Below are 7,938 nucleotides of genomic sequence, written 5' to 3'. Positions count from 1 at the left end.
TACTCGACTGGGATCCGAAATATACAACCTCACAAACAGATTGGCCAAGACCTGAACATCGACCGCAAGAGGTCTCTCCCTAACTAGAATATATGTCAAACTCCCCATACTCACTTTCTTTCGGCTCAAAGCATCGGCCACCACTTTGGCCTTTCCCGGATGGTACAATATAGTGATATCATAATCCTTAAGCAACTCCAACCATCTTCGCTGCCTCAAATTAATATCCTTTTGCTTGAACAAGTGTTGAAGACTGTGATGATCAGTAAACACCTCACAAGACACATCATACAAGTAATGCCTCCAAATCTTCAACGCGTGCACAATGGTAGCCAACTCCAAATCATGAACGGGGTAGTTCTTCTCATGAGGCTTCAACTGATGGGAATCATAAGCAATAACTCTACCCTCTTGCATCAAAACACAACTAATACCAACTCTCGAAGTATCACAATACACAGTATATGAACCTGAAGTTGATGGCAGAACCAATATTGGAGTTGTGGTCAAGGCTGTCTCGAGCTTTTAAAAGCTCTCCTCACACTCGTCCGACCATACAAATAAAGCACCCTTCTAAGTCAACTTGGTCAAGGGCGATGCGATAGATTAGAATCCCTGAACAAACCGGCCATAATAGCTTGCCAAACCAAGAAAGCTGCGAATCTCTATGGCTGAGGATGGTCTGGCCCAACTCTTAACCGCCTCTATCTTCTTCGGATCAACATAAATACCTTCGCTGGACACCACGTGCCCTAAGAAAGCCATTGAACTGAGCCAAAACTCACACTTGGAGAATTTTGCATAAAGTTTCTCCTCCCTCAATCTCTGTAACACAACTCTCAAATGCTCCGCGTGCTCCTCATGACTATGCGAATACACCAGAATATCATCAATGAAGACTATGACAAACGAATCGAGTTAAGGCCGGAACACGATGTTCATCAAATGCATGAATGCTGCTGGGGCATTGGTCAGCCCAAAAGACATCACCAAGAACTCATAGTGACCATATCGGGTCCTGAAAGCCGTCTTAAGGATATCCGAGTCCTTGATCTTCAACTGGTGAAAACCTGAACGGATATCAATCTTGGAGAACACTCTCGCTCCCTGAAGCTGGTCGAATTAATCATCATGCGAGGCAAATGATACTTGTTCTTAACTGTTACCTTGTTCAATTACCTATAATCAATGCTTATGCCATCCTTCTTCTTTACAAATAAAACCGGTGCATCCCAAGGTGACACACTAGGCCGAATGAACCCCTTTTCAAGGAGTTCCTGAAGCTGCTCCTTTAACTCCTTCAACTCCGCTGGTGCCATACGATACAACGGAATAGAAATGGGCTGAGTGCCCGGCACTAGTCAATACCAAAATTAATATCCCTGTCCGGTGGCATGCCCGACAGGTCTGCAGGGAACACATCGAGAAAATCCCTCACAACCGGAACAGAATCAATACTGGGAGTCTCAGCACCGACATCCCTCACAAAGGCTTGATACGAAAGAGACAACCCTTCCCAACCATACGCTGGGCCTTCAAGAATGAGATCGCTCTACTGGGAACATAATCAGTCACACCTTGCCACTCGATCCGTGGCACACCTGGTATAGCCAATGTGATTGTCTTAACATGACAGTCCAAAATAGCACGACACGGAGATAGCCAATCCATGACCAAAATGACATCGAAATCCACCATACACAATAATAAAGATCCATATGGGTCTCCAAACCCCCAATAGTCACCACACACGACCGGTACACACGGTCTATAACAATAGTATCGCCCACCGGGTTAGATACATGAATAGGTGAAGCAAGAAACTCATGAGGCGTACCCAAATAACGATCAAAGTATGATGATACATAAGAAAAGGTGGAACCGGGATCAAATAATACAGAGGCATCTCTGTGGCATACTGAAACAATACTTGTAATAACAGCATCGGAAGCAATAACATCAGGTCCAGCTGGAAGTGCATAGAAATGGGCTTGACCGCCTGATCGACCTCCCCCTCTGGGGCGACCCCTAGCTAACTGACCTCCACCCTTAGCTGGTTGGGCGGGTGGTGGTGAAGTAACTGGCGCTGAAGCCAATAACTGACCCCTCTGCTGAGATGAACCCGCAAGACGACGAGGACACTACCTCCATATATGACCCATCTCTCCACCCTCATAATAACCCCAAGTGCTGTAGAAGGGGACTGAAGGGAACCCTTCGCACCGGAGTAAAAGCAGATGCACCCAGCGTAGAAGAACCCTAAACTGATGCAGCATGGGACAAACTCTGGGCTGGGAGGGAACTAAGTGATGAATGGCCCTGATAAGAACTGTGAAAACCATGAACCGATGACACCCCACGATAACCTGGGCGAGCTGGCTGAGCATGCCTGAACGAACGCCCTTTACCGTACTGAAACTAACCTCTTGAAGGAGCACCACTATAGCTACCAGATCCTCAAGGCCTCTTAGCCTCCCTCTCCTCTCGCTCCTGGCGACGAACAGACTCAATCTTACGGACGATATCACAACCTCCTCGAAAGTAGCACCAGTCACCCTCTCCTTGGTCATGAGAATAAGAAGCTGGTAAGTGAGGCCATCAACAAACCTCCTAATCCTCTCTCTATTTGTCGGAACCAACCAAATCGCATGACGAGCTAACTCGGAGAACCTCATCTCATACTGCAACATAATCATCTCCCCCTGACCCAACCACTCAAACTGCATGCGCAGCTCCTCTCTGCGGGACTGCGGCACATACTTCTCCAAAAAGAGAACGAAGAACTGCTTCCAGGTAAGGGGTGCTGCCCCAACAGGCCTACGCCTCTCAAAATCCTCCCACCAAGTGAAGACAACTCTAGAAAACTAGGGGTGTTCAAAATCGAACCGAACCCGAAAACCGAACCGAAACCGAAGCTTAATGGCTTATTGGTATCGGGTTAACAGTTTAACGGACTAGGAATGGATTGAAATGTTTTTATTAACGGCTTATCGGTTTGAGGGCGGATTATTCAATTTTCTTAACGGATAATCCGTTAACCCGTTAAGAATATATATATATATATATATATATATATATATATATATATATATATTAAATATCAAAAACCCTTCCACTTCCAGTACTCTATCTCTAACACCTAATTCCTAAATAATCAGAAACCCTAACGCCTAAATTTCAACCAGCAGGTATGTGTACCCTACTGTATGATCTCTCTCTGCAATTTGAATGGTTTAGTTGGATATTCAGTAGCATATGATCTTAAATCAAAAAGGAAGCAATAGTCTTTCCCTCCATTGAAACATTACTAGGCTACTTGTATAATGTTGTTGTATGTAATGAATAAGGGAATGTTGTTTCTCATGTTTGATGATTATGATCGCTCTTCATTGCATATAAATAATGACTGGTACAGTGATTCCCATCCATATTCTTGCTTTTCTATGTGATGAAGTTGGCCGTCATTGCTTCATCTTTTCATTCTACAACACAACACACTACATCATTCTTACGTAGGCGTTAATAGTCATGTATGTCTGGACTCAATGTGTAATTTTCTATTCTGAATTTGTATGTTAGGCGGTCAGCAAACAATTAATGCACGCAATATAGATTGAATCAGGCCAATAAACCGCCCGATAAGAGCTAAACCGATACTAATCCGCTCGATATCTTATCGGGTGGCTAGCGGATTAATACATTTAAAAGCCGATAACCGTTAAGCCAAACCATTAAGAGTAATTAACCGCCCAATCCGCCCAATAAGCAGCCCTATGGAAAACTGATAAGTAGTGAAAGCGACCCCGCTGGTCTCTAGAATACCCGTTGTACGAAGCATCTTCTGACACTTATCCAAAAAACCCTGGGCATCCTCGCCCTCTGCACCACTGAAGGTCGGAGGCTGAAGTCTACCAAACCTCTCCAACCTACGCTGCTCATCCTCTGGTATGGCAGAAACTACATAGTCCTGAGCAGCTGCAACCAGCTGGGCTGGATATGCCCCCGGCGTTTGAAGTTCCTGCACGACCTGCTCAGGTGTGCGAGCGGCGGGAGTCTGATTGCCTCCCCCGTCCTGAGAAGTAGTTGCGGCTGTAGTGGCTGAAATCGCCTGAGCTAGGCCAGTGCAAACTGATAAGATCTTAGCCAAGGCCTCTTGAAGACTCGAAATCACAATGGGCACAACTGGTGCCTGAGCTGGTGCTGTTGGAGCGTCCACAACTGGGACCTGATCCTGAACTGGGGCGGCTGGTGGATATGCAGGTGCTGTCCTAGCTGCTATGCGGGCCACACCTCTGCCCCTACCGCGACCATGACTGTGTCCTCGGCCTCTGGTGGCCACAACTGATGGTACTGGTGGTCGTCCATCCTGACCGGTAGCATGTGTCCTCACCATCTGTGAGAGAATAAAATAACAGAAGCTTAGTACTCAGATCAAAAAATTCGCATGACAAGAATTTCAAGAATATGAAGTTTTTCCTAAAGGTTCTGCAGCCTCTCGAGGATAAGTACAGACGTCTCCGTACCGATCCGCGAGACTCTACTAAACCTACTCATGACTCGTGAGACCTATGTAACCTAGGCTCTGATACCAAGTTCTCACGACCCTAAACCCGAACTCAATCGTGATGGCGCCTCCCGTGAAGACAAGGCTTGCCGATATTTCCCATTTCGGTATTTAATAGCTAAACAGTAAGAAACAATCTAAAACATGATAAAATAATTAAGGTTTAAGTAGATAATAGTATAATATGCAGAATACAACCCAAACACAATCCGATACCAGGGTGTCACTAGTCATGAGCATCTAAACAATCCGGAATACTCAGAGAAAACTATACAGTTTAATACGGAAACTAAGAACATGAAGAAATAAGATAGGGAAGAGCTCCGGGCTGCGAACATCGACAACTACCTAGAGACTCCTCGGATCCGCCTGAGCTGGAAATGATCAGCACTCGGGAACGAGACTAGATGCGCCTGAATCTGCATACAGGGTGCAAGGAGTAAAGTGAGTACTCCAACTCAGTGAGTAATAACCACAAATAAAGACTGAAAGCAGGAAATCACATACGGCACAAAGCATACTATAATGAAGCAGTAAAACCATAAAAAAACAATGGATCAGTAGAAATACAAATAATCATTTAGGTTCAGTTTTAAACTTCGGGAAATATCTTTTCAATAATTAAACAGACAATGACAGGTAATTCAGAAAGATAAACACATAAAGGTTCGCCCCTCGGGCATAATATCAACAAATCTGCCCCTCGGCAATATCTCAGAACAATACCAGCCCCTCGGGCTACATCTCACATCACATGGATACTCGCGCTCACTAGGGTGTGCAGACTCCTGGAGGGGCCCCTTACGGCCCAAGCGCAATATCAAGTCATCTCGTGGCATCAACAAGCCACCTCGTGGCGTACAAATTTCAGGCCCTCAGCCTCATAAAAATCATCAGGTGTTCCTTAAAACATAGGCCTTCGGCCTTACTCAGTCAGAATTTCAAAAGCCACTCGGGCAACAGTAAAACATGATGCTCAGCCCAAGATATCATTTGAAATATCATTTTAAGCGTTAAAGCAGAGTAAACATGGCTGAGTTTTGAAAATAATAGAATATAGCATGACTAAGTTCAAGTAATAAGTCAAAACAGTGAGAAAATATCAATAAAAATCCCCTAAGGGTTCAAATAGTTGGCACGAGGCCCAAATATGACGTTCAATCCAAAATATGATGATAGCAAATAGTTTTCAGTCAAATACGCGGTAAAATAGTCATTCGGGATGGACTAAGTCACAATCCCCAACAGTGCACGACCCTACGCTCGTCATCTAGCGTGTGCATCACCTCAATATAGTACAATGATATGCAATCGGGGGTTTCATACCCTCAGAACATCATTTACAATCATTACTCACCTCAAACCGGTCAAATCTCTAGCTCGCGACGTCTTTGCCCTTTGAATCGGCCTCCACTCGCGTCGAATCTATCCAAAATCAGAATCACGACGTCAAAATATGCTAAGGGAACGAAGCCCAAGCGAAAATAACCAATATGCGTCACAAATCCTGAAATTACCAAAACTCGACCCCCCGTCCCACATCTCGGAATTCGATAATTTTTACATCAATAGGCTCCTTATCTCCCCACGAGTTCATACATATCAAACGTTCTGCAATCCGACCTCAAATGGTCCTTCAAATCCTCAATCAAAGGTCTAAGTTCCCAAGCCCTAGCTTCCCAAATTTTAACCCTTAAATTCCATTAATTATAGCTCTAATCCGTGAAATAAAAGCATAAGGACGAGTTTTAGGTCCAAATTCCTTACCTCAATGAAGTTCCCTTGAAATCCCTCTTCAAAATCGTCCAAAAAGCTCCCAAGCCGAATTAGAAATGGTGAAAATAGCTCAAAGTCGCGAAGGACACAATTTATACCTTCTGCCTAGGCATTTTCGATCTGCGGCCCTATTTACTGCTTCTGCGGTACCGCATTTGCGGTTCTTCATCCGCTTCTGCGGAAATCACTTAACTCCTCATTGTCCGCATCTGCGGTCCTCCTAACCGCTTCTGCGGTCCCTGCTCTTCAAGCCCCTTTTCGCTTCTGCGACCAATCACCCGCACATGTGGCGTCGCACCTGCGTTCCCTAATCCGCAGGTGCGAAAATACCAGAAGCAGGAATATCTACAGCTGTCACAATTTCTCAAACTCCCTGTCAACTATCCGAAATCACTCCGAGGCCCCCGGGACCTCAACCAAATGCACCAACAGATCCCAAAACCTTATTCTAACTTGTATCAATCTTCAAAACACTTCAACCAACATGAAATCAACCAAAACACATCGGATTCAAGCCTATGTTTCCAAACCTCATTCCGATCAAACCTAAATCACTCGGAACTTCCAAACCTCATTCCGATCACGCTCCTAAGTCCCAAATCACCTCCCGAAGCTATCTGAACCATCAGAACTTATATCCGAGCCCTCTAGAACATAAGTCAACATCCGATTGACTTTTCCAACTTAAGTTTTCTTCAAAAGAGACTAAGTGTTTCAAACCTTACCAAAATCATTCCGGATTCGCTCCGACCAACCCGATACCACAAAATACGGATAAACAAAGGATAAAGAAGCAGAAATAAGGGAAACAGAGCGGTAACCATGAGATGACTGGCCGGGTCGTCACACCTTTCCTTCACATTTTTCTATGCCCTCCAAGTTTGCTCCGGATTATAGCACATATGATTGAGATATAGAGGACATTACATTTCAACTTTCTTTTTTTAGAAGATTTCCAAGTTCTTCCTATTAGAATGCTGTAATATATAAGACATATAATAGCTTTTTTTAAATTAAATTATGGGCTAATTAGTTTTCCGTTCATACATTTTAAAGACAAAGTAATAGGAGTATAATATTTGTCGTTTAGAATGCTACACGTTTGCAGAATTCATTCACGACTGCGGAGAGAAAGAAACTATAGAATATTTAAAACTGCAACAAGAGACAGTGAAATTCTTGCGAGAGATAGTGTGTATATGCAACTTCAGGGCTGTGGGGAATCTAAAATGGCTACTGCAGAAGCTTAATTATTTCTAATTTGTTTAACACTTTTTTGTGCTATAAGGTCTAATTCAGGAGCTTAGATAGCAGATTTTGTATGGGGTATGAATTTGGAGTTTTCCTAGAGATTAGCTAGCTGCGAACTTGCTAGGTTTTGTAAACTCATGAATTAATTTACAGCTTGTTTGGATAGTTGTTACCTATTATATTGTATCGTATCATTACTTTAAAAGAGTTCGTGACTAATTGCTTTGAAAATTATTTAAATAAGTGGTGATTGAATAAATTTTGTTACACTCTGTTTGGATCATTGTTCGTCATCGTTTTATAATGTATTGTATTGTATCGTATCTTTTTATGAATATAATGTTTGG

This window comes from Nicotiana tabacum, chromosome 3 (assembly GCF_000715075.1).
Source record: "Nicotiana tabacum cultivar K326 chromosome 3, ASM71507v2, whole genome shotgun sequence".
Lineage (NCBI taxonomy): Eukaryota > Viridiplantae > Streptophyta > Magnoliopsida > Solanales > Solanaceae > Nicotiana > Nicotiana tabacum.
This window is presented reverse-complemented; position numbering follows the sequence as displayed.